This window comes from Mixophyes fleayi, chromosome 4, assembly GCF_038048845.1.
Source record: "Mixophyes fleayi isolate aMixFle1 chromosome 4, aMixFle1.hap1, whole genome shotgun sequence".
In the NCBI taxonomy this organism is placed as follows: Eukaryota; Metazoa; Chordata; class Amphibia; order Anura; family Limnodynastidae; genus Mixophyes; species Mixophyes fleayi.
In genome coordinates, this window is record NC_134405.1 from 55738635 (window position 1) to 55765514 (window position 26880).

At 44.6% G+C, this 26880-nt stretch overlaps 1 protein-coding gene and 1 long non-coding RNA gene across 5 annotated transcripts in view; both read right to left on the reverse strand.

The window, feature by feature from the left end:
* LOC142151445 (uncharacterized) overlaps positions 1 to 26880 on the reverse strand; it is a 404300-nt gene that overhangs the window by 207865 nt on the left and 169555 nt on the right. The gene's annotated exons all lie outside the window — the stretch shown is intronic.
* Positions 1 to 26880, reverse strand: part of LOC142151443 (inositol polyphosphate-5-phosphatase A-like) — a 74341-nt gene that overhangs the window by 23613 nt on the left and 23848 nt on the right. The gene's annotated exons all lie outside the window — the stretch shown is intronic.

Consider the following 26880-nt stretch of genomic DNA (forward strand, 5'->3'; position numbering starts at 1 on the left):
GAGAGACAGGCAGAAGGAGAGGACAGAGACAGGCAGAAGGTGGGGAGAGAGACAGGCAGAAGGTGAGGAGATGACAGAGACAGGCAGAAGAAGGGGAGAGGAGAAAGACAGGCAAAAGATGAGGAGAGAGAGGAAAAAGGTGAGAGAGACAGGCAGAAGGTGGGGAGAGAGAGGAGAGAGGCAGGCAGAAGGTGGGGAGAGAGACAGGCAGAAGGTGAGGAGAGGACAGAGACAGGCAGAAGATGGGGGGGGAGAGAGAGACAGGCAAAAGGTGGGGAGAGAGACAGGAAGGTGGGGAGAGCGAGGAGAGAGACAGGCAGAAGGTGAGAGAGAGAAGAGAGACAGGCACAAGGGGAGGAGAGGGACAGGCAGAAGTTGAGGAGAGAGACAGGCAGAAGGAGAGGAGAGAGACAGGCAGAAGGTGAGAAGAGGACAGAGGCAGGCAGAAGGTGGGGAGAGAGAGACAGGCAGAAGGTGGGGAGAGAGACAGGAAGGTGGGGAGAGCGAGGAGAGAGACAGGCAGAAGGTGAGAGAGAGAAGAGAGAGACAGGCAGAAGGTGAGAGAGAGAAGAGAGAGAGACAGGCAGAAGGTGAGGAGAGAGACAGGCAGAAGGTGGAGAGAGACAGACAAAAGGTGGGGAGAGAGACAGGCAGAAGTTGAGAAGAGAGAGACAGGCAGAAGGAGAGGAGAGAGACAGGCAGAAGGTGGGGAGAGAGATGAGAGAGACAGGCTAAAGGTGGGGAGAGAGACAGGAAGGTGGGGAGAACAAGGAAAGAGACAGGCAGAAGGTGAGAGAGAGACAGGCATAAGGTGAGGAGAGAGAAGAGAGTCAGGCACAAGGGGAGGAGAGGAGAGACAGGCAGAAGTTGAGAGAGACAGGCAGAAGGAGAGGAGAGAGACAGGCAGAAGGTGAGGAGAGGACAGAGGCAGGCAGAAGGTGGGGAGAGAGACAGGCAGAAGGTGAGGAGAGGACAGAGACAGGCAGAAGATGGGGAGAGAGAGACAGGCAAAAGGTGGGGAGAGAGACAGGAAGGTGGGGAGAGCGAGGAGAGAGACAGGCAGAAGGTGAGAGAGAGAAGAGAAAGACAGGCAGAAGTTGAGGAGAGAGAAGAGAGAGGCAGGCAGAAGGAGAGGAGAGAGACAGGCAGAAGGTGAGGAGAGGACAGAAACAGGCAGAAGATGGGGAGAGAGAGGAGAGAGACATGCAAAAGGTGAGGAGAGAGACAGGCAAAAGGTGAGGAGAGAGACAGGCAGAAGGTGAGGAAAGAAAGGAGAGAGACAGGCAAAAGGTGGGGAGAGAGACAGGGAGGTGGGGAGAGAGAAGAGAGAGACAGGCATAAGGTGAGAGAGAAGAGAGAGACAGGCAGAAGGTGAGGAGAGAGACAGGCAGAAGGTGAGGAGAGTGAAGAGAGACAGGCACAAGGGGAGGAGAGGAGAGAGACAGGCAGAAGGTGAAGAAAGAGATGGGCAGAAGGTGAAGAGAGAGGGGAGTGAGACAGGCAGAAGGTGGGGAGAGAGACAGGCAGAAGGTGAGAGGGGAGAGAGACAGGCAGAAGGTGAGAGAGAGAAGAGAGAGAGACAGGCAGAAGGTGAGGAGAGAGAAGAGAGACAGGCACAAGGGGAGGAGAGGCGAGAGACAGGCAGAAGGTGGGGAGAGAAACAGGCAGAAGGTGAGAGGGGAGAGAGACAGGCAGAAGGTGAGAGAGAGAAGAGAGAGAGACAGGCAGAAGGTGAGGAGAGAGAAGAGAGACAGGCACAAGGGGAGGAGAGGCGAGAGACAGGCAGAAGGTGGGGAGAGAAACAGGCAGAAGGTAAAGAGAGAGGGGAGAGAGACAGGCAGAAGGTGAGAGAGGGGAGAGAGACAGGCAGAAGGTGGTGAGAGAGAAGAGAGAGACAGGCAGAAGGAGAGGAGAGAGACAGGCAGAAGGTGGGGAGAGAGAGAAGATAGAAAGGGAGAAGGTGGGGAGAGAGAGGAGAGAGACAAGCAGAAGGTGGGGAGAGAGAAGAGAGAGACAGGCAGAAGGTGAGGAGAGAGAATAGAGAGACGGGGAGAGAGACAGGGAGAAGGTGGAGACAGAGAAGAGCGAGACAGGCAGAAGGTGGGGAGAGAGACAGGGAGAAGGTGGAGAGAGAGAAGAGAGAGACAGGCAGAAGGTGGGGAGAGAAAGGAGAGAGACAGGCAGAAGGTAGGGAGAGAGACAGGGAGAAGGTAGGAAGAGAGAGGAGAGAGACAGGGAGAAGGTGGGGAGAGAGAATAGAGAGACAGCAAGAGAGAGGAGAGAGACAGGGAGAAGGTGGAGACAGAGAAGAGTGAGACAGGCAGAAGGTGGGGAGAGAGAGGAGAGAGATAGACAGAAGGTGGGGAGAGGAGAGAGACAGGCAGAAGGTGGGGAGAGAGAGGAGAGAGATGGGGAGATAGAATAGAGAGACGGGGAGAAGTTGGAGACAGAGAGAAGCGAGACAGGCAGAAGGTGGGGAGAGAGACAGGGAGAACGTGGGACGAGAGAGGAGAGAGACAGGCAGAAGGTGGGGAGAGAGACAGGCAGAAGGTGGGGAGAGAAAGGAGAGAGACAGGCAGAAGGTAGGGAGAGAGACAGGGAGAAGGTGGAGAGAGAAAAGAGAGAGACAGGGAGAAGGTGGGAAGAGAAAGGAGAGAGACAGGGAGAAGGTGAGGAGAGAAAGGAGAGACAGGCAGAAGGTAGGGAGAAGGTGGAGAGAGAGAGACAGGGAGAAGGTGGAGAGAGAGACAGGGAGAAGGTGGGGAGAGAAAGGAGAGAGACATGGAGAAGGTGAGGAGAGAAAGGAGAGACAGGCAGAAGGTAGGGAGAAGGTGGAGAGAGAGAAGAGAGACAGGGAGAAGGTGTAGAGAGAGACAGGGAGAAGGTGGGGAGAGAAAGGAGAGAGACAGGGAGAAGATGAGAGAGGAGAGACAGGCAGAAGGTACGGTGAAGAGATAGGCAGAAGGTGAGAGAGGAGAGAGACAAGAAGAAGGTACGGTAGAGGAGAGACAGTCAGAAGGTGAAGAGAGGAAAGAGACGTGAAGAAGTTCTAGGTAGATAGGGCTGTACAGACAGGGTGAAAATACATAGGCCGGGGCTGTACACAGAGGGGTTAATTCATAGGCCGGGGCTGTACACAGAGGGGGTAATTCATAGGCCGGGGCTGTACACAGGAGGTAATTCACAGGCCAGGACTGTACACAGAGGGGGTAATTCATAGGCCGGGGCTGTACACAAAGGAGGTAATTCATAGGCCGGGGCTGTACACAAAGGAGGTAATTCATAGGCCAGGGCTTTACACAGAGGGGGTAATTCATAGGCCAGTGTTTTACAAGAGGGGGTAATTCATAGACAGGGGGTAATTTATTGGCAGGGACTGTAAAGAGTGGGTGAAAATTGATAGGCAGGGTTGTACAGAGAGAGTGGAAATTAATAGGCAGAAAATGTGTCCACCAAAGGCAACAATACCAACACTACCAAGGACAACAATACTAACCAACTACCAATAATTTAAGTACATGGCTAAAGCTGGGTACACACTACAGAAATTTCTACCAACCTTTTATGCCGAGCGATTTTACATGCGATCGATGTTCCGATCGCTCGGTCCATGGACTGCATACACACTAGCCTTGTTTAGGACGATAAAGGGAAGAGCGGACGTCCCTTTAGCGACTTTTTACAGCCATGTTGTCGTGAGCAATGACTGTAATTTCATACTCACTGTTGTGGATCGGTCGAAAGTTTATACACACTACACAACGGAAACGAGATTGGAACGAAAATATTAAACGGTACGACCAACCAAATGAGGCGACAATCGTCCATTTGGGCAGACTTTCGACCATTGTGTCACTGCACACACTGACCCGACTTTTGAATGAGAGGTCGTATGTCGGCTGATTTAGCCGATTATTGGATTAAAACTGTGTAGTGTATACCCAGCTTTACAAACACACTGATAGAAGCTAGACAGATAAAGAAATGTACTTAGTGAAAGTTGTAGGAGGGCCGGGGTGGACAGCCCCTCCCCCGAAACAGGTAGCTTGTGTGAGGTGATCCTCATGTATATTGATGTATATTGTAGGTGTGATTTGCCTTCACTAACATCTGTGTAATGCAAAGGTTGTTGGTCAGTTACTCTTCAGCAGCCACTAACTGACAATGTATGTTGGGACTTTTAGTACTACAGCAGCTGGAGAGCCACTGGATGCCACAGCCTGCTGCATTGGAGCAATGCTCCCATTGGCTATAACATCATGAAACCTCAAGGTGATAACTTTTAGAAATGAGGGCAATCATTACTTGATAATAAGAGACGTGCAATCTCTTTATTGTTCCTTAGTACTGTATGAGTTTTATTATCTAAGGGGAATCAAAGAGCAGGACTGGATACTTTGTGGATACGTAATTGTATGGTATGGTTCTCAGACCCTGCTCTTGTGCATGTATGTATCAGATTATACATACTTATGTATAATCAGTTATATATCGATTATACATCAGTTATTCATTCGCCAATGTCATAAGTGGGGATAATCTGACTTTAGCAGAGGCAGAATTTAGTCAGTGCTACATTGATACTCATCACTCTGTTGGTCTATAGTAGAGATGCTCACTGACCCCCGTGTTTTGGTTTTGGATCTGGATTACCATCGTGTTTTGGTTTTGCCAAACTGCCCTTGCGTGTTTTGGTTTTGCCAAACTGCCCTTGCGTGTTTTGGTTTTGGTTTTGTTTGGTTTTGTTTTGCTATTTTTGAAAAAAATACAATTTTTTTGGTCTAAAATAACCTGATTTAGTGCTCCATCAGTTTCTTGGATAACTGAGGTAATTCTAAAGCTAATAAATTATGAAAAAACAGTTTAATCCCTGGTAGGCCGTCCTTAATTCTAACACTTGCCTGCAAATTATACAGACAAACCTGGTTGTCTTTCCCCTCCATCTTTGACTATTGGCAATGTAGCCATCGTCTTTGGGTGTATATTACACCCTCCACTTGTAGGTAAATAGAAAAAAAGCAGCCTGCATAGACTGAACAATATAAATAATAAATGGACCAAGATAGTTTGGTGACTGTCTATGCCCCCCCCTCCACTTGATGTTAAATAGAAAAAAAAGCAGCCTGCATAGACTGAACAATATAAAGAATAAATGGACCAAGGTAGTTTGGTGGCTGTCTATGACCCCTTCCCTCCTCCACTTGTAGTTAAATAGAAAAAAAGCAGCCTGCATAGACTGAACAATATAAAGAATAAATGGACCAAGGTAGTTTGGTGGCTGTCTATGACCCCCCCCCCTCCACTTGTAGTTAAATAGAAAAAATGCAGCCTGCATACACTCAGCAATATAAAGAATAAATGGACCAAGGTAGTTTGGTGGCTGTCTATGCCCCCCCACCCCTCCACTTGTAGTTAAATAGAAAAAAAGCAGCCTGCATAGACTGAACAATATAAAGAATAAATGGACCAAGGAAGTTTGGTGGCTGTCTATGACCCCCCCCCCCTCCACTTGTAGCTAAATAGAAATAGATTGTAGAATTAGAATATTAAAAGAAATGGACAAAGGCAGTTTGGTATCTGCCTGCATCAGACCCCCTCTCAACTAGGAGTCAAATAGAAAAACTATTCAGCCGTTATAGTCTGTAGAATATAAATAGAAATTGAGAAAGGCAATTTGGTATCTGTCTGCATCATCAACATCATCATTAGCGCCCTCGTCGCCTACACAAATCTCCCCCTCATCCTCCAATTGGTGTATCACCGGCTACACTCGGGCTGTTAATTCACACATCAGCAAGGCCCTTCTTTATGGGTACACTAACAGAATGCTCACGATTAGACATACCACTGGTGGATGGACTCTCCACAGGGATTGGTGTTAATTCTGATTCTGAGCATACATTTTCCTCTAAAGTCTTACTGTTTTCTTGCAACTCGGCTTTGATGCGTAACAGTAGTTGTGCACCAATTTTAGACTCCAAATTACTTGGTGTTGCTTGGTCACGAGTGACCGTACAAGAAGAAGGCTCAGTAACATTTTTTGATCTTCCACTAATAGAGAAAGGTGAAGGCCTCATTCTTTCTTTGCCACTGTGTGTGTAGAATGGCATGTTGGCATTTTTTTTTTATCGGCACTTAACTTTTCCTAGTTACACTTCTTTTTCGCTTCAACACGGTAATTTTATTTTTTGGTGTGTGTTTTTTTCCCTGATTTAAAAAGACTATGTACTTTTACATAGGCTTTACCAGATGACGTACTGGGAACACTACCATCAGGACTGGTGCCAGCACCTGCTTGCTGATTCTGCTCATATGTGGACTGCTTTGAATACATTTTAATTAGAGATGAGCGCACTCGGATTTCTGAAATCCGAGCCCACCCGAACGTTGCGGATCCGAGCCGGATCCGAGACAGATCCGGGTATTCCCGCCAATTGCAAAACTGAAACCGAGGCTCTGAGTCAAAATCCCGCTGTCGGATCTCGCGATACTCGGATCCTATAAATTCCCCGCTAGTCGCCGCCATCTTCACTCGGGCATTGATCAGGGTAGAGGGAGGGTGTGTTAGGTGGTCCTCTGTCCTGCTATATCTCGTGCTGTTCAGTTCTGTGCTGTGCTCTGTGTTCTGCTCAGTCCAGTGGTGCTGTGTCCTGTGCTCTGTCCTTCTGAGTTCAGTGGTGCTGCTGGGTCCTGTGCTGTGTCCTGTTCAGTCCAGTGGTGCTGTGTCCTGTGCTCTGTCCTTCTGAGTTCAGTGGTGCTGCTGGGTCCTGTGCTGTGTCCTGCTCAGTCCAGTGGTGCTGTGTCCTGTGCTCTGTCCTTCTGAGTTCAGTGGTGCTGCTGGGTCCTGTGCTGTGTCCTGTTCAGTCCAGTGGTGCTGTGTCCTGTGCTCTGTCCTTCTGAGTTCAGTGGTGCTGCTGGGTCCTGTGCTGTGTCCTGTTCAGTCCAGTGGTGCTGTGTCCTGTGCTCTGTCCTTCTGAGTTCAGTGGTGCTGCTGGGTCCTGTGCTGTGTCCTGTTCAGTCCAGTGGTGCTGTGTCCTGTGCTCAGTCCTTCTAAGGGCATTGTTATTTCCCCATTATTCCCAAATTATAAAAAAATAACAAAAAAAGTAATTATAAAAAAAGAAAAAAAAATATCCTAAAACAATCCTGCAGTATAAGTCCATTGGTACTGCTATATTACAAAGTTCACTGATTCAGCAGTATAAGTCCAGTGGTACTGCTATATTACAAAGTTCACTGATTCAGCAGTATAAGTCCATTGGTACTGCTATATTACAAAGTTCACTGATTCAGCAGTATAAGTCTAGTGGTACTGCTATATTACAAAGTTCACTGATTTTGCAGTATAAGTCCATTGGTACTGCTATATTACAAAGTTCACTCATTCTGCAGTATAAGTCCATTGGTACTGCAATATTACAAAGTTCACTCATTCTGCAGTATAAGTCCAGTGGTACTGCAATATTACAAAGTTCACTCATTGTGCAGTATAAGTCCATTGTTGTTACTGCCATATTACAAATTTCACTGATTCTGCAGTATAAGTCCAGTGGTACTGCTGTATAACTCCAGTCCAGTGGTACTCTCCTGTGCCGCATATAATTTTTAAAGGCTTTGGCGAGTGTGTGTGGCTTCGGGGTACGCTCTCTTGTGCTACATATAATGGAAAACCAAAATTTGGAGGATAAAGTAGGGAAAGATCAAGACCCACTTCTTCCTAATGCTGAAGCTGCTGCCACTAGTCATGACATAGACGATGAAATGCCATCAACGTCGTCTGGCAAGCCCGATGCCCAATCTCCTAGTACAGGGCATGTAAAATCCAAAAAGCCCAACTTCAGTAAAAGTAGCAAAAAGAGAAACTTAAAATCATCTGAGGATAAACGTAAAGTTGCCAATATGCCATTTACGACACGCAGTGGCAAGGAACGGATTAGGCCCTGGCCCGTGTTCATGACTAGTGGTTCAGCTTCACCCAAGGAACTAAGCCCTCCTCCCCCCCCCTACAAAAAATTTAAGAGAGTTATGCTGTCAGCAACAACACAGCAAACAACTCTGCCTTCTAAAGAGAAATTATCACAAATCCCCAAGGCGAGTCCAAGGGTGTTGGTGGTTGCGAAGCCTGACCTTCCCATCACTGTACGGGAAGAGGTGGCTCCCTCCACCATTTGCAGCACGTCCTCTGCATATGCTGGAAGGATCACCCACAGTCCAGTTACAGATTTGGCTAATGAAGGTGTGAATGTTGTACACCGGGAGGAGGATATTGATGTAGCTGGCGCTGAGGAGGATGTTGATGATTATGATGCAGACAGATACCAAATTGCCTTTCTCAATTTCTATTTATATTCTAGATTATATAACGGCTGAATAGTTTTCTATTTTACTCCTAGTGGAGAGGGGATCTGATGCAGACAGATACCAAACTGCCTTTGTCCATTTCTTTGTATATTTGAATTTCTAGTTCTACAGTCTATGCAGGCTGCTTTTTTTATATTCAACTACAAGTAGGGCAGGGGGGGGGGGGGGGATAGATAGCCACCAAAGTAACGTGGTCCATTTAATTTCACTTTCTAGCTCCACAGTCTGTGCAGCCTGCTTTTTTTATCTTCAAAGTATTTACAAGCCTTGCAATCTAAATTAACAAGAGGTAGTGACATGCTAGAACTCCACCCTCTATATGCTGTAGAGGATGGAGGAGCATCAATAGGCCATTCAAGCCTACACAGCCACCTACGACATAGGAAAAGGAGTGGGGATGCGGCTGAGTCAAGCGCACTGGAGAATGATTTCCGTGTTGTGCAAGGTTCTGCAGCCATTTGAACTTGCCACAGGAGAAGTCAGTTCCGACACTGCCAGCTTGAGTCAGGTGATTCCCCTGATCAGGCTTTTGCAGAAGCAGCTGGAGAAAGTGAGGGAGGAGCTGGTACACCATTGCGATTCCACCAAGCATGTAGCTCTTGTGGATGAAGCCCTTCGTACGCTTTGCCAGGATCCGAGGGTGGTCAGTCTTTTAAAGTCAGAGGAATACATTCTGCCCACCGTTCTCGATCCTCGGTTTAAAGCGTATGTTGTGTCTCTGTTTCCGGCGGACACAAGTCTACAGCGGTGCAAAGACCTGCTGGTCAGGAGATTGTCCTCTGAAGAAGGCCGTGACATGCCACCAGCTCCACCTTCATTTTCATCACTGTTTGTGCAGTTCCAAAAAAGAGGAACTGCCATTTCTATTGCTACCTTCTTTCTGTCTGTATTTCCTGTGTCCTGTGGTCTGTTCTGCTAAGGGCATTGTTATTTCCAAGTTATCCAAAAGTTCTAAAAAAACAAATTTAAATTTATAAAAAAAAAAAATGGTGTCCGCCATCTGTGCACTGGAATTCAGACCAGTTGAGGGTTTTATTATTATATTGTGGCCCCGGTATCAAATTGGGTACCGGGCCACTCCACTACGCAGTCCAGATACTTTTTTGGTGGAATTCAGACCAGTTGAGGGATTTTTTTATTATATTGTGGGGACCACTCCACTACGCAGTCCAGATACTTTTTTGGTGGAATTCAGACCAGTTGAGGGATTTTTTATTATATTGTGGGGACCACTCCACTACGCAGTCCAGATACTTTTTTGGTGGAATTCAGACCAGTTGAGTGTTTTTTTATATTGTGGGGACCACTCCATTACGCAGTCCAGATACTTTTTTGGTGGAATTCAGACCAGTTGAGTGTTTTTTTTATATTGTGGGGACCACTCCACTACGCAGTCCAGATACTTTTTTGGTGGAATTCAGACCAGTTGAGTGTTTTTTTATATTGTGGGGACCACTCCACTACGCAGTCCAGTTACTTTTTTGGTGGAATTGAGACCAGTTGAGGGTGATATATTGTGGCCCCGGTACCAAATTGGGTACCGGGACCACTCCACTATGCAGTCCAGAAAGCTACCTCGGTGAAACGTTTTGGACTAAAAATAATATTGTGAGGTGTGAGGGTGTTCAGAATAGACTGGAAATTAGTGGAAATGATTGTTATTGAATGTTATTGAGGTTAATAATAGCGTAGGAGTGAAAATAAGCCCAAAAACTTGATTTTGGAACTTTTTATGCTTTTTTCAAAATAAATCCGAATCCAAAACCTTAAATCCGAACCAAAACCTTTCGACAGGTGTTTTGCAAAACAAATCCGAACCCAAAACATCAAGCAAATCCGAACCCAAAATACAAAACACGAGACACCAAAAGTGGCCGGTGCACATCCCTAATTTTAATGAGCCCAAAGCATTTCTAGTGCAAAAAATTGTAGAAATACTGCTGATAAATATGACTTTGTGCAGCCAGAAAAATTATTGTTTCACACTGAGGAATATGGGACACCCCAAAGCACTTGTAGTGCAAAATATTGAAAAAAAAAATGCCTACTCTATCCTCCTGTCTTCCTGCTCTAACAATTGCTAATAGAATTGGTAATAATAATATAATTGAATATAATAGAATTGAAATAATAATAGAAAGAATAAGGTATACAATTATTGCTCTGTCCCTGCTCTAATACAGCCTGTGACCTAACCTTGCTCTCTCCCTCTGTCAAATGGCGATGGAATGCTGTGGAGGCGGGTATTTATGCATTTCAAATATCGCGAGAACCGAGCTCCGAGATCCTACTACCTCACGATGACGTTTTGCCTCGATTTCGATTCTGAACGGGCGGGAGAGTACCGAGTCTGCTCGGCTCGGTACTCGGATAGGCAAAGTTCGGGTGGGTTTGGATTTCGGGGAACCGAGCCCGCCCATCTCTAGTCTATAGTCACATATGGTGATTCTATCACTACCATGGTCAGTCTCAATACTTATGCCAGTGCAGCTACCGTGTATTATACATACCATGAGGTGTATTATATGTACCATGGGGTATATTATACGTACCATGAGGTGTATTATACGTACCATGAGGTGTATGATACGTACCATGAAGTGTATTATACACACCATGATGTATATTATACATACCATGGGGTTTATTATGGTGGCTAAGTGGTTAGCACATCTGCTTTACAGCACTGGGGTCATGAGTTCAATTCCCGACCATGGCCTTATCTGTGAGGAATTTGTATGTTCTCCCCGTGTTTGCGTGGGTTTTCTCCGGGTGCTCTGGTTTCCTCCCACACTCCAAAAACATACTGGTAGGTTAATTGGCTGCAAACAAATTGACCCCAATCTGTGTGTGTGTGTGTGTGTGTGTTAGGGAAATTAGACTGTAAGCTCCAATGGGGCAGGGACTGATGGTGCATAAATATATACATTTATACGCCTTACATGGCACAAATGCTCCTGTTGTATCTTTAGACGCTTCTTCAGATGTGTCCAACGTAACACATACATGTGAACACGCTTTCTGTTGAAAGTCACTGTGTGTATTACACCCTTTTTGCTCTGTGTGCCTTACTCTGTGTGTCATACATAAATTACTGTGTATATTATGCATTTATTGCAACTGCCCTGCCTCTCTTCCTAATAAAGTAATCACTGGTGGCGGGATGCCAAGTCGTTCTGTTATGCAAGGGCGGGTCCCATCCTGCTAGGCACCTTATATTCACTGGTGGCAGTGGTCTTATGCCAGGTGGTACTGCATCGGCCAAGGAAAGGTTCTCCTAGCCAATCAGAAGGCTCCTGTGATAATAGGAATGGGACTTAACTTGCCGAGTGGACAGCATGGAACAGGTAAGTGCTCTGTGTGTCTGTGTAGCGTGTGTTCGGGCATTTCAATGGCCATTTGACAACAATGATGGCTGCATTATTATTCTAGAAAGGATGGCACGCGCTCGGCATAACAGCCTGGGTGTGTTCCACCTTGCCTGATATAAAACCACTGCCACCAATAAACTATTGCCTTGGTTCATAATACTGGGCTTGCAGAGGGCACACAACCTGGGCATTTAGCCCTTTCCTGCCGGGGCTTAGATATGAGCCACCAAGTATCCTGCTGCAGTATTTGTTTATTTAAATAAAACACATTATTTAATACAAAGATTCATGCATATGGATCTATTTGTATTTATAACAGCTAAGGCTCTGCAATGGCGCCAAAGCCATATAAAGGTGATGGTCGCGTGGTAGCCCTCGGGCCAATGGAGGGAATGGGGGAAGACCAGGTAAAGCTCGGCCTGCCTTCTTCACCTGGTAGCGCCCAGGAATCAGAGAACAGCTGCAGGGGAGGGCTGGAGGCATGGGGAGGGTAACCTGTTCTTAAGGAGCGTGACCGCAGTCAGGCAACCTCATAATGTGGGGATAAAACACATATGTGCTTAAATTCCTCTCTTCCGGACTCTTCTCGCCAGCCTCAGTGCTCAGAATCAGGTGGGAACAATTCCCTGTCCCGAGAGAAAGTTGAATTGCAATGAGTTAAATAGACTTTCTTGCAGTCCAAAGATTTTCAATGTGCAGAAGTGAAAAGCCTATTTTTTTTCCTGTGAAAAAAAGTAAGGGGTAAGAGGGTAAAAGTAAGGGGTAAGAGGGTAAAGAAAGGGGTAAGAGGGTAAAAGTAAGGGGTAAGAGGGTAAAGAAAGGGGTAAGAGGGTAAAAGTAAGGGGTAAGAGGGTAAAAGTAAGGGGTAAGAGGGTAAAGAAAGGGGTAAGAGGGTAAAGGAAAGGGGTAAGAGAAAACTTTTGCTTCGGCAATGGTTCCCTTGTGAAAAAGGGGAATTGAATAGGCCCAATATTAATAATTGTATTATATACATTATTGTGTGAACAGAAGTTGGTGGAATTCTCCACAATGAAAATGAAAACCCATCAAAATTTGTGACAGTTATTGTCACTTATATAGATAACTCCACTGCCCCCAGCAATCCTACCTATATCTTACTGATTTATAAATACACTGCATGCTACAGGACTGTGAACGCTCGCTGCCTACAATGCAGTAGTTTGTAGCAATCCCTGGGGGATTGACATTGCAAGCAAAGGATTTTTTTTTATCATCTATGAGCACAAAACAAAAAATGTAAAAATTTTGGTTCTAAGACGAACCTACCACCTGCACAGGATGGGGGCAGCCATTCTGTAGGTTGAACAATACCTCCAAATATATCTCACACTTGCCAACTCTCCCGGAAAGTGCAAAATCCGGGTCAGTCTGCCGGACTCCCGCGAGAGCTGGCATGTCTCCCACATCCCGAAATTCCGTTGTTAAAATGACGCGATTGACCGAGAATCGCATCATTTTGGCCCCGCCCCCGGCGAGAAACCATCATTTTACTCGTGGGGCGGGGCCAAAATGATGCGATTCGAGGCACCCCGCCCCCTCCCGCCCATTAGTCACGCCCCTGTCCCGGACGTCGACTACTGAAAGTAGGCAAGTATGATATATCTGAAAAAAGAAAAGCCCGGACAGAATAAAACCCAGCCATGATCTGCGGATACACAGCTCTATCTGCCTAACCACACCTGACTTTTGCTGAAATCGCCCGATCCTGTCAGACCACGCCCCTTTTAGGATCCAGACATTGATCTAGTCGTACAGTTTGGCACATGAATCATTGCGATATGATCCTGCAACTACGTTGCCAAATGATGTGACGAGATTCCGAGCGGAGAGTAATTCTCATAGTGAATAAGTTGGGAACAGCAGGGCGCAGTAAACTTTGTGTATTTATGAGGAGCAATGTGTATTTCCACTGCAACACATTGATTTTTCTTATAACTTAAACAATGATCTCATTTATATCTCTGATTATCCCCTCTGCTCTACAATGCCTGCCTCATACCTTATAATGATTTTTGTTTTGTTTATTCATGATCCATTCTAGCGCGCCTGTAGAGCAAAACAAATTATTGATTTACATTTATAATCAAATGGATCAATTCATTTATCTAATCCTCATTGATCCCATTTTATGATGTCAGTGTACACCGCAGCATGTACTACAGAAGGGGGCTGAGAATGCACGACGGCTGATCTCTATGGTAAAAGGGGGTAGTGCTGGGTTGGGACAAAGTGCAGGGAAGACATAAAGCAGGTCTCCCTACACCTATCCAGTACACCCACATTATAATGTAAATTATATATATCATCTCCCACAAAAATATGTAAAGAACTTTGCCAGTTAATATGAGTACTTTTGTTTTTTAAGCAGTAGTAGGCAACCTGATACACTTCAGGGTCCTGAATCATTAAGGAAAGTTAAGCAAAAAAAATGAGTAACTTTGCACCTTGGCAAAACCATGTTGCATTGGAGGGGGAGATAAATTTAAAATATGGGGACAGATTTATAGATCGGTTAGGGCATGTCCTAGATCAACTTTACATTTCAGTGTATAAATAAAGCTATCAAGTATTTGTGTGCTAGATGAAAGAACAGCCAGTATTTAACTTGTGTACAAAATAATAAACTAATTTGCACCCCTCGCATTGTAACATGGTTTTGTCCAGGAGAAAACATACTTATTTTTATTGCTTTACTTTCCTTAATGAATCAGGCCCCAGGATCGCCGGCCCTTCTACCTTCAGAATAGCCAAACATTTCCGTTAATCTCAGTAATACGTTAAAATAATGCATTTATTTAAAGAAAAAGACGCCTACCTGTAATAACATATTAGTGGTAATTTTAAACCAGTGTTACAAGCTATAATAAGTCTGACAATAAAGAAGGAGGGATCAGGGGTCATCAGGAAGGCTCAGGGGCCTGCAGGTGGAAGCTCTGAGGGCTATTTGTTGCTCATCACTCCCTCATAACTACATCAGACCTTTACCAAACTACACATCTGTGATATCACTGTACCGGTCAGAATTAACCCATTAAATTGCATAGTAAAAACATACTTGCCAACTTATGGCAAGTATGATCCGGGAGCTCTCGGGGACAGGTGGGCGTGCAGGGGGGCGAGGCTCTGAAAATCGTACCCCCCTGCTGTAAAATGACGCGCTTGCGTCGTTACGTCATGGGGGTGTGGCCAAATGCCGCGATTCCCGGTGAATCGCAGCATTTTGGATTTTTGGGCAGATGCGGGAGACTGTCATACTCTCCCGGGAGTCCGGGAGACCCACCCAGAATTCGGGAGTCTCCCGGACATTCCAGGAGAGTTGGTAAGTATGAGTAAAAATCTTGTGCTGCTTCTTTGCTATATTTGTATTACGCCTGAAAATAACTACAAAAAAATATTTTGCTGCCATGTAATTCTTATATAATAAGAAGGTATTTGTTCTGATCTGCGATCAAAAGAAACAGCTGTCTTTATAGGCAAAAACAACATAAAATTGGCTAGGTAGACAAAGAAATAAAAAATTAGTTCCCATTTAAACTGAGGCATCCCAAAAAGCAAGCTTTGGTCTGGCCATGAAGGGGTAAAAAAAATGCTCTGGTCTTCAAGTAGCTAAAACATGCAAGTAACAGAACAGATATAGACACCCTATTGCCCTAATATATGTATGTGGAGGACATGGCAGCTTAGGATGTAGCTGTAGTTTGGCCACTGTTCATGACTGACACAATCATGTTCTTCCAGCTGACACTTGTAACAGTTCTACATTACTAGCTGAGCTCCTGCAATCTGCGTTGTGTGCAATTTTCTCATTACAATGTAGATAAGCGGTCATGAGGTCAGATTGCCTTATCAGGTTTGAAATGATAAAACTTGAGCAGATAGCTGTTATCAGTATAACCCAGCTTCATATCACTGAGGCAGAGCTGTATATACTAATTATTGTCACATTATATTTTAGAATGTCAAAGCTTTCACAAGGTAGAGGGGTGAGGAATGCATTGTAATATGTACAGGGAAAACTATAAAAATTTTGTATTGTGTTGTCACGCGCTGTTCATAGTTATGGATAGCTATAGACGGCACTGTGCTATTACTTTCTATGTAGGCCAGTGGTCAGCAATAAGCAGCCCACCAAGCCTTCACCCAGGCCCCCAGCCGACAGCTCCTGAACTCAACCATTCTCCGCTTCGTTGCAGAGTGTGAGATTGAACGGGACAGCGACTTCTGCGTTACATAACCTCCTCTGCGCAACGCCAGGAGGTCGCGCAGCATACAGAGGAGGGGGATGTGGGAGAGGTCTGATAGGCTGGTTGGGGAAATATGGGGGAGTTTTGAAGTACATGTGAGATCTGATGGCTTCTAAGGGGGGATTAAGTGCATGTGTGTGCATTTTATGGCAAGTATGTGAGTGAAAACATGTAGAATTTTGAAGTAAGGGGCATTTGTGAGGGCTGTTATTTAATTCCTGAATTTAAGGGTAATGCATGGCCCCTTTGAAGGATGGAGGAACGCGCAGTCAGCTCTTGAAGTGTATCAGATGGCCCATCACTGACGTAGGCTGTTACCGCTATAATGAGGGAAGCAAGTTGGTCGGTCACATGGTATGTTCTCTGTGCGGTATAAACAGTGAATATTAACTGTACTTCATTACAGTATACAGCTCATAGTACTTGAAAGCTAATTTAGTCAATTATAAAACCATCTCATTTTTAAGAGCTTGTTGGCGCCGGTTTGACCTCCTTCTGTGAGTTGTTAAAGGAAATCGCGGAGGAGACTCCAGGTACCTGAAATCCCCATTCCTGGCCAGACCTTTTGTTATATATAATTGAGCTGATCCCTTTTAGTGTGATATGTACACTTCTCCAATGCAGGTCAAGTTGTTATGCTATAAATACTGTAGATAGAAGGAATGTATATACATAACATATGAATATTTTGATAAAAGGCATAGCTGGAAGTCCTACATCCCAATCCTGCTTTTCTACTGCTTGAGGTTATCTCCCGGAGACCCACAGCAGTATTTTAAAATGAAAAAGAGCAAAATGCTGTTTGTAACGGAACAGAGCTAAACTGACAGGAGAGTGTTAAACCACTAAATATCACATGTACATATTAGGGCGCATAGGACCAGTTTAATGGATTTGTGCTTTCTGCTTGTTTACCTGGCAGTAATGTAAAAGTCTGACAAGACTTTCCATCTATTGTGCAGGTGTATCAGTAAAGGTGCCCCCACATCTGCAGATTTGGTTGACCAATTTGATCATTGTTGGGCCAACCAGCCAATGACCCTAGGGCCGTGCATGTGAGGTCATTGACCAGCCTATAAGAGGCCAGGAGGACAGCCAGCTGCACAGTGATCCACTTGCTTGACATAAAGTCTGAATAACCAGAGCTGTGCGATTCATATGCGTTGACCACACACAGGCAGCTCTGGCTGTTCAGCATGACCTCCAAACAACTATATCTACAGCCAATTTGTCCACCCATAGGCAGAGCCAAATTATACACATGGATTTATTCAGCAATGAGGCTAAATAATTTCAAAGGAAAGAGGGCACTTCTTATTTCCTTGTCATTGACCCCGCACAACGGCCAGCCTGCTGTTCCATATTCATTGGCTGGACACAGGTGTCGGAATGTTCGGCCAACTCAATCAAAAATGAACAGATTGGCCAACCAGATCTGCACAAGTGTTACCAGCATAAGTACATATGATAAGATCTGGGGGTAAATGTATTATGGTCCGATTTTTTCAACTCGCCGGAAATCGGCGAATTTACAGCTAAAATTTAAAGCGGCGCTGGCTTGTAAAGGCAAGTTTGCCTTTACAAGCCAGCGCTGCTTTAAATTTTAGCTGTATACTCGCCGATTTCCAGCGAGTTGAAAAAATCGGACCATAATACATTTACCCCCTGGACATTTGTTAGATTGGCAAATATATGGTTCTGTGTCCAGTTTGGCCACAAAATTGGACAGATCCAAACATTCGGTGTTGAGGCTGAACAACCGGGACCCATAGGGCTTCATAAGTGGTGTTGGCCATTCTTCGGGTGGAGTGGCACTGTGTGTGGATGACATGAAACCCACTGGAAAGGAATATTTATCATTATGACCATTTATTTAGTATGTTGTTTAAATAGAAACAGAATATACTGTTAAAATAGAATATAAGCTAATAGTTTGTAAACTCATTTCAGCAAGCCATCACTTTTGTTTCATGTGATTGTATGTAATTTGTTTATGTCATGATCCCCTTCAGTATACAGCTAATACTATGCACATTAATCAGGGGGGGCTACAAATTTGCCCCACTGCTGTCCACTTTCCCATCTGGTTTGGCAGTGCAGCACACAATGTATTAAGAGAGCCGTTCCAGCGCTGCACGCACTCTGCAGGCCCCGCCCCCAGTACCCCGTCAAAGGATAGAAAGTGGTGAAGCCCTTCTACTGCATGTATGTAGCACATGGAGGGAATCTTACACTGTTTAAGTGTGGAGAGCAGAGAGAGTGACTGGTGGCTTCAGCACTGTTGAATTAGATCATACTTACCTACTTTTGAAGGCAGTTGTCCGAGAGGGGGTCCGTTGAAGGGGTGTGACCACGCGTGGTGTGCCATTAGGCTCCGCCCCCTGTCAATCCTATGCAATTTCGGCAGGGGCAGGCTGGGTTGGGTGGCAGGGGTGCATCTGCCCCCCGGGCCGGTCCCATAATGGGCTACCTTGGCCTGGGGCACTGGGCCACCTGCGTTTTTTTCCTTTAAAATAGGCTGATGATTCGAGTCTTGCCCCCTGGGCTGAGGTTTGCCAGCCCTCCCCTGAATTTCGGCCAATCGCAGCAGGGGCTGGGCCACAATGCACCATTTAGCCCCGCCCCCACCCATCGTCAACAACGGAGACAACTGGATCTGGGATTTTTGCCTGCTCTCTCGGGACTCCGGGAGAGTAGGGAACTATGAATTAGATCAGCAGTCACTGATGGCAAAGGCCTTTGGTTGGTTGTGGCATTAAAAGAAATTAATTTAGAGACTTTTTTCTATGTCTGTTCAATTTCACTATCGCTTACAAAAATACCATTAAGCCAGCAATATGATTTGCCATTTCAACAGTGGTACACAGTCTAACAGCTGTATTCAGTGTACTCCACAGTGAAAGAAAAGAGAATGCTGCCATCTTGTGGTAAAACAAGTTATCAAACAAAATGGTCCTCTTTTAAACTCCATTTTCTCAGAAATTAAAAAATGACTTATCACTGCATTTAACAATAATTTATCTGCTATTCAGAACACTAGGGGGTATATTTATTAAACTGTGGGTTTGAAAAAGTGGAGATGTTGCCTATAGCAACCAATCAGATTCTATCTGTCATTTATTTAGTACATTCTACAAAATGACAGCTAGAATCTGATTGGTTGCTATAGGCAGCATCTCCACTTTTTCAAACCCCTAGGAGTTACATGTCACCAAGGCCCCTGTACTGACTCATACCCACGTGCAGTCATGGAAATAGAAGCCCAGTTTAAATGTCTAGTTCCACTACAAATAAAAATAAATAAAAAAAAATTAAAAATGGATGAGGAAAAGCTTTTAAATATAAGAGCACAGCGGTATAAAGATGAATAAGAGATCACAATAGATGAACTTAAAGCTGCCTTGGTCATTCCTTGTCAAGTGATCCAATTGAAATTACCCTACCATTTTCTTCTACTGTTATTTTCTGCACACATTTAGTACTATAAAAGAGGGTCTCAAATCCCCAATTATTTTAATATATCTCATGTCGTTTTTGGTGTATCAGAGTTTGAAAATATACAAGATCCACATATTTTTGTATTTGCAATTACACAAAAGCCTAATTTTCTCAGGCCAGGCTTGAGATATTTCATTTAAAAAAATACCATTTTATTTAGAATGTAACAGGATCTAATTTCACATACCACATTACTAGGATCGGGGAAGCTATCATTTCAAGATTAAGTGTTATGTACAAACAGTGGGTGTCAGGTGACAGGTAAAGTTAACTAAAACTGCATAACATTTTGTTGATACATTCTACTACTCCTAACACTGAAATCACAGTCTTGTCTAGCTCAACAGCAACCTGTGTACAACAACTATCTTAAATAAAACACTAACGAGAATGAGGCTGTCATCAGTTTAGACTTCACAGAAAATAACACTTTTGCTTTGCAGGATGTAGTTCCGTCCTTTCATTTGAACGACAATAAAAAGTTTTGTACTTGATTTTATCTGGATCCTTGTAATAGACTGCAGATTCATGTACCGTTGCTTAATTCGTCTAGTGTGGTATATCAAATTAAAGCCTATAGGACTCTGGTAACAATCCTAGCCTAAATTGGCTTTTTGTACAGTCCAGCACACCAAAAATTATGGATTTCTGAACATTTCAAACCCTCATAAATCAAAAACTACATGATATAAAAACTCAAATTCAAGATTTGTGATTCGTGAGATCAAAATTAAGATATCTAAGGTAAAATAAAGTAATTGAAAACTGGATCAGTTTATGCTGAATGATCAGACTTGTTATCATTTATATTGCACCACAAAATTCTGCAGTGTTATACAGTGGGGGATAGAGCATAATACAAAAACAATGAGTGCCTGAGAGCTTACAATCTTATGGGGATGGTCAAGACTGAGACCAGAAGGAGGGGGCGGGGGGTGGCCACACAGAGCGAGAATGTGGGTACAAGCAACCCAGCCAGTGAAAGTGGAATTCAGTAGGTGACTGGTAGTCTTGATGAACATGTAGGTTTGGAGGTCTGTGGAAAGACTGTTTGGGCATGGAAGTGTATCCATAGCTGGGAAGCGGCACGGGGGAAGTCTTGGAGGTGGGAGCAGGATGTGGTTATGAGTGGGACATTGAGGGTCCGGTTATTGGCAGAGCAGAGAGGGCGGAAGGGAGTGTGGAGCTGTGTGAGGGAGGGGTGGCTGAAGGTTTTGTAGGGGAGGGTGAGGAGTTTGAATTGGATTTTGTAGGGAACAGGGAACCAGTGTAGGGATTAGCAAAGTGGGGAGGAGCAGGAATGCCACAACATAGTGGTAGAAACAGAGAAGAAGCACTTGGTGAGGTTGGAAGGGAACCAGACAAGTACAGTGGCATGAAAAGAAGTTGTCAGGAGGATTTGCATAGAGAAGTGACCCCTAGACGTAACAGAGAAAAGATTGGTGGTGACTTCAGTGAGGGCAGTTGGAGTGTGAAGGGGAAGGTAACCTCTGTGTTAGGGACAGAAGGTAATTGCAGGGTTAATTGCAGCTGTCTGCTGCAATGTTGTTCTCATCCTGGGTGTGATCACCTCTCACCTGCAGCTCAATCTGACACCTGCCCTGATTGGTTACTACTGCTTTAAATACCTGTCCGTTTCACTGAGCCTTTGCTGGTTATAGTGTGCACACGCTTGCTGCTCCGTGCATCTATGTCTGTGAATTGTCTGCTCCTGTTTGATACTCAGTTTTGACCTCTGCTTGTTACCTGACCATCCCTGTTTGCTGCCTGGATAGACCTTTTCTTTCTGATCCTGACTTCGATATCGCTGTCTGGACCGACCCTTTGCCTGTTATTTGTCTCTACCTTTGCGTCTATAAGATCACTTCCCAGCCACAGGATCGGGTGCCCACTATCTGCTCCATCAGACTCACCTGTGTAAGCTGTGTTTCTCCTTCCAGAAATCCAGCTCGATCTTTCTTCGCACCTTGCACTATGTTGTTCTCCAGCTCCTTCTCCACACAGGCCACTACTGGTACTACACCCATTTTCTACTCAACACTGCCAAGCAGTAATACTGGTGGAGATTGGTACTACATCTTATTGCAACCCGGTATATCTGTCTTATCTGGTCCAAGTGTATCCTGCATCCTTGTTGCCATAGATACAGTATCTCTGCTCAGCATCCCACAGTCAAGTCCTCTGTGGTGCCCACCTACCTGAGTTAAGTTACCACTACTCGAGAGTAAGTCTAGGGGGCAACTGAGTACCGGCGAACATAGCTGGTTCCATGAGAAAGGAAGTTGCGAAAGATGAAGCTCTCGTCAACAGCATGTTCTGATAACTGAACTCGTAGGGTGATTCTTGACACTTAAGCAAAGAGGGAGGGAGAGTAGAGAAAGCTTGTGAGGTGATTATTTAAAAGCCACTTGAATAGTTTGGAAACAGATGGGAAATTGGACAGTATTTGGAGAGAGAGCCAGGGTCTAGACAGAGAATGTTGAAGGTAAACAAGAGGAGAGCTTGTTTCAAAGGAAGAGAAGATGCCAATGGACAGGGACAGGTTCAGGAGCAAATAACAGAAGGTGGAGATGGGGAGGGTGTGGGGATAGTGGTAGGGGATAGGAGATTTCTTTTGGCGGTGTGGGTGGCAATGTTGAGGGCTGTTATGGAGGAGGGGAGAGGAGGACAGGGGTGGGCAGAGGAGGGAGTTGAAAGACAGACTTAAAATACCCAAAACTATCTATGTGGTACCAGACGACCTTCACACACAGACTTTCTCCCCATATAACACAAGTGTTTAACAAGTATTGATAACACTAGGAGTACATTTAACTTAATTCACCATGTAAATAAATATAAGCACCTTCTCTGGTCCTTGCTTTGGACGACAAGAAGGCATTTGACAGGATCCCCTGGTCTTTTATGTTACAATCTTTACATGCTTTTGAATTTCAGGGTGATTGTTACCAAACTATTAAAGATCTTATCCTATCATAATCCTTCAACTTCAGTTGTAGCCATAACATTTCCACTAATCTCCATGTTTAGCCTGTTGCATGAGTAGTCACATTATGGTACACTATTAGCACACCCCTTTGTCTCCCGAATCGCACAAAAACATTTCGGAACTCAACTTTCTTAAACTTCTAATTGTGTCAGTTTGCAGGATTAGCTGTTGTATATATATCTGAAGTATAGACCCAGCACTGTATGAGGGGAGGATGACAGGGTGGATACAGGAGTGTGAGGGACATATAGACCCAGCACTGTATGAGGGGAGGATGACAGGGTGGATACAGGAGTGTGAGGGACATATAGAACCAGCACTGTATGAGGGGAGGATGACAGGGTGGATACAGGAGTGTGAGGGACATATAGACCCAGCACTGTATGAGGGGAGGATGACAGGGTGGATACAGGAGTGTGGGGGACATATAGACCCAGCACTGAGCACTGAATAAGGGGAGGATGACAGGGTGGATACAGGAGTATGAGGGACATATAGACCCAGCACTGTATGAGGGGAGGATGACAGGGTGGATACAGGGGTGTGAGGGACATACAGACCCAGCACTGTATGAGGGGAGGATGATAGGGTGGATACAGGAGTGTAGGGGACATATAGACCCAGCACTGTATGAGGGGAGGATGACAGGGTGGATACAGGAGTGTGGGGGACATATAGACCCAGCACTGAGCACTGAATAAGGGGAGGATGACAGGGTGGATACAGGAGTATGAGGGACATATAGACCCAGCACTGTATGAGGGGAGGATGACAGGGTGGATACAGGGGTGTGAGGGACATACAGACCCAGCACTGTATGAGGGGAGGATGATAGGGTGGATACAGGAGTGTAGGGGACATATAGACCCAGCACTGTATGAGGGGAGGATGACAGGGTGGATACAGGGTTGTGAGGGACATATAGACCCAGCACTGTATGAGGGGAGGATGACAGGGTGGATAAAGAGGTGGGGGGACATATAGACCCAGCACTGTATAAGGGGAGGATGACAGGGTGGATACAGGAGTGTGAGGGACATATAGACCCAGCACTGTATGGGGGAGGATGACAGGGAGGATACAGGAGTGTGAGAGACATATAGACCCAGCACTGTATGAGGGGAGGATGACAGGGTGGATACAGGGGTGTGAGGGACATATAGACCCAGCACTGTATGAGGGGAGGATGACAGGGTGGATACAGGAGTGTAGGGGACATATAGACCCAGCACTGTATGAGGGGAGGATGACAGGGTGGATACAGGGGTGTGAGGGACATATAGACCCAGCACTGTATGAGGGGAGGATGACAGGGTGGATACAGGGGTGTGAGGGACATATAGACCCAGCACTGTATGAGGGGAGGATGACAGGGTGGATACAGGAGTGTAGGGGACATATAGACCCAGCACTGTATGAGGGGAGGATGACAGGGTGGATACAGGGGTGTGAGGGACATATAGACCCAGCACTGTATGAGGGGAGGATGACAGGGTGGATACAGGAGTGTAGGGGACATATAGACCCAGCACTGTATGGGGGAGGATGACAGGGTGGATACAGGAGTGTAGGGGACATATAGACCCAGCACTGTATGAAGGGAGGATGACAGGGTGGATACAGGAGTGTGGGGGACATATAGACCCAGCACTGTATGAGGGGAGGATGACAGGGTGGATACAGGAGTGTAGGGGACATATAGACCCAGCACTGTATGAAGGGAGGATGACAGGGTGGATACAGGGGTGTGAGAGACATATAGTCATTTTCTCTGATGAATCACCTTTCAGATTGTTTGGGGCATTTGGAAAAAAGCTTGTCCGGAGAAGGAAAGGTGAGCGCTACCATCTGTCCTGTGTCATGCCAACAGTAAATCATCCTGAGACCATTCATGTGTGGGGTTGCTTCTCAGCCAAGGGAGTGAGCTCACTCACAATTCTGCCTAAGAACACAGCCATGAATAAAGAATGGTACCAAAACATCCTCCAAGAGCAACTTCTCCCAACCATCCAAGAACAGTTTGGTGATGAACAATGTCTTTACCAGCATGATGGAGCACCTTGCCATAAGGCAAAAGTGATAACTATGTGGCTCAGGGAACAAAACATCGAAATTTTGGGTCAATGGCCAGGAAACTCTCCAGACCTTAATCCCATTGAGAACTTATGGTCAATCCTCCAGAGGCGGGTGGACAAACAAAACCCACAAGTTCTGACAAACTTCAAGCATTGATTAGGCAAGAATGGGCGGCCATCAGTCAGTATGTCGCCCAGAAGTTGATTGACAGTATGCCAGGGCGAGTTGCAGAGGTCTTCAAAAAGAAGGGTCAACACTGCAAATATTGACTCTTCGCATAAACTTAATGTAATTGTCAATAAAAGCCTTTGACACTTATGAAATGCTTGTAATTTTACTTCAGTATACCATAGCAACATCTGACATAAAGGTCTAAAAACACTGAAGCAGCAAACTTTGTGAAAACCAAAACTTGTGTCATTCTCAAAACTTTTGGCTATGACTGTAGATCCTGCATTATACAGCCTCAGCCAATACGCCCTAAACAATCACTGGTGCAACCTAAATGCTCATGTCCCAGCACCAAACACCCACTTCTCCATAATTTTAAAATGTAGAGTTAAAAAGAAAGAAAATGAAAAAAAATAAAATAAAGTTTTCAGAATTGTTCAGTGTTAACCTTCCATTTACTGCACCTCTGTTAAAAAGTGAAGCATTACTTCCCCACTCCATTACAGACAGGTGAAACTTATTCCACATCTTTAGGACCGTGTCCTGATGGGATATGAAACAGGTCAAAAAATGGGACTGCAGTCATTTAAGCTGCTGGCTCTGCACATTTGTATGAATCAACTAATCAACACAATACGTTCCTGCAAAGCAAGCCTGTCAAGCTGTCACTGTGTGTCTACTCCTAATATGACAGTTTGCTGAGATAAAGAAAGCATGGTGGACATATTTTGTATAAGCACTCCAGTTACAGTACGTAATATTATTCAACTTGGTTATAATATATACACATATTATATATACACATATTTTATATATATATATATATATATATATATATATATATATATATATATATATATATATATATATATATTGATAGAAAAAACAAGTAGGGCGCCCAATGTGTAGTAACAGATAGAAATGGGGACGATATAATAAACTGCGTACCGTAAGGATTCCAGGATCATGTAGTATGGTAGGAGTTCCTCTTCAGAGGTAATACCTCCCCCTCGCCCACAGGATGACGACAATGTGGATATATAAAAGCACATATAGTGTAGTATGGTTGTGTAATATAACACCAATTGTGATGAATCCTCCACCACTATCAATAGTGGAAGCCCAAAAACCAAATGGCTTAATATTAAATATACACCTCCAAATAAAAACAAAAAATCTGCGTACCAGAAATCCTGTTATATAAGTAGCGTATGTGTGCTCAAGATCAACAGTCCATCATAGTGTAATCGATCAGACAGATGTCATAGGCAGACAGACAAAAACACAATGTGCATTTGCTCCTGAGGAAGTCCCACGGTGTTGGGACGAAACGCACTGAGCTATTGATTCTACTGATACTCTACTGGCATCATTTCTGTACCTCATGTGAGTTTATATTACTCTTTTTATTAAATTGTTGTTTTTTACTCTGACATGGCAATTCTGTTTTTGTCTGTCTGCCTATGACATCTGTCTGATCGAAACAACTATGATGGACTGTTGATCTTGAGCACACATACGCTACTTATATAACAGGATTTCTGGTACGCAGATTTTTTGTTTTTATTTGGAGGTGTATATTTAATATTAAGCCATTTGGTTTTTGGGCTTCCACTATTGATAGTGGTGGAGGATTCATCACAATTGGTGTTATATTACACAACCATACTACACTATATGTGCTTTTATATATCCACATTGTCGTCATCCTGTGGGCGAGGGGGAGGTATTACCTCTGAAGAGGAACTCCTACCATACTACATGATCCTGGAATCCTTACGGTACGCAGTTTATTATATCGTCCCCATTTCTATCTGTTACTACACATTGGGCGCCCTACTTGTTTTTTCTATCAACAGTTACCCCAATTCCTCCGGATTAACCATCTGGACACAAGTCACCTGCGGCTGCCGCTCCTAAATTGAGCTATATGTGTTTCTTTATTACGGGACTGATCATCTGGTACATTCTTATACCAATTATATAAATTGATGGTTACAGTGTGGTTGCTAGCGCCTTATTATATTGATTTTGTGCTTTTATATATATATATATATATATATATATATATATATTAATGATAAATAGTTGCTTTATTTGCTCCTTAAAATTAAACTATTTCTGCACTGCTCCCTTAAAAATGCTGCCC